This window comes from Limulus polyphemus, unplaced genomic scaffold (assembly GCF_000517525.1).
Source record: "Limulus polyphemus unplaced genomic scaffold, Limulus_polyphemus-2.1.2 Scaffold3101, whole genome shotgun sequence".
NCBI lineage: Eukaryota > Metazoa > Arthropoda > Merostomata > Xiphosura > Limulidae > Limulus > Limulus polyphemus.
In genome coordinates, this window is record NW_013668711.1 from 100,980 (window position 1) to 102,482 (window position 1,503).

Genomic DNA, 1,503 nt, shown 5'->3' on the forward strand with positions numbered 1-1,503 from the left:
TGCCATTTATCTCCTGGATTTCCATTTATGTTATGTACAGTACACCAGGTTTTTTATTTCTCTTTTAGATTATATAAAAAAGGTGAATATTTTAGAACTTGTAGTGCATACTGGTGAGATTTACACATTTTGATAATAAAGTTAGGAAAAAACTACTTTTACCCAGGGCTAGTACATAAAACAGTTTTATATAATAGCCCTGTAGAAGCCGCAAAGTCAAAACATTGGTTGAAATAAAATTCTTTTATAATTATCTGGAATGTAAATGTTTTTTCTAACTTTATTATCAGAACATTTTATTGTTCACGAAGATGTCAAAAGTTTTTACTATTTCATACCTTGTTGCAATGGTAACATCTTGTACAGATGACGGCACTTCATTTTTGTAGGGAATTGGACGACTTGTCTTAATTCTGTTTCTTTTGGCAGCAGCATCCACAGTGACAGTCACTCTTTTCTTGTTACTTACCAGCACTATCTCCAGCTGCTTTATGTTGAGATTTTTGCTGTTGCTTGCTAGTAATGGACTTGCACTCCTTTGCAATGTTTCCCAATTATAACAAACATAGCATCTCTTCTCCCTTCTGTCTGTTAACCTCCTGTCAACTTTGGTAGACTTTTGCTTCTGGTTTCGAATTTAACTGGATATTTTTAACTTGCCAGTTATACTTCCTCCATGGGCTTCCATATACTGTTCTGCCAACTTCATCATATCCTCCACATGTTTTAGTACTATCTACTTTAAGAACAGTGAAATATCAGTTGAACACGTGATCATGAACTGTTCAAGTAGAACAGGTCTGCCAGTCCCTCAAAACTATTGTCACATTTGGCTTTGTCAGTCCATCTTGTGAAGTATTGCTGTAGATCTGCCACAAACTGAAATACAGTTTCTCCAGTATCAGATTTGACTTCTCGGAACTTCCAGCGAAAACGTTCTTTGGTAAGTTCATATTTTTTCAGCAAAGCCACTTATAATATGTCATAGTCCACGGCATCTTCTGACGTCATGCCTGCATATACTTGTAGGCCATTTCCTATGAGAAGTGGGCTGAGACAGACTGTCCAGTTGCCTTTGTACCAGTTTTGAATTTGGGCAAATCTTTCATATCTCTCCAGGAAAGCATCTGTTACGTCTCCGACCACATTTTATTCGGAAAGTCATGTCTGAGAGTCGATCCACTATGTCATATGGGCCTTCCCATGGAGAAGACAACTTAGGAGACTTCCCTTTGGTCTTCCTGGGACTATACAACCATACATTGTCTCCTGGTACAAAGCTGACTTCAGTAGATCTCTTATCATAAGTTAACTTCACCGAATCAGCAGACGTTTTCAAGTTTGAACGCACTTGATGGTGGATATCATCCATCCTTTCCGATAACACTTTCAGAAACTCTGACACATTCTCAGGCAACTCTTCAAGGTGGGCGTCCTGTTAACAGATCCACTGGCAACCGAAGTTCCCGACCAAACATCAACTTTGCTGGAGTGTATCCAGTG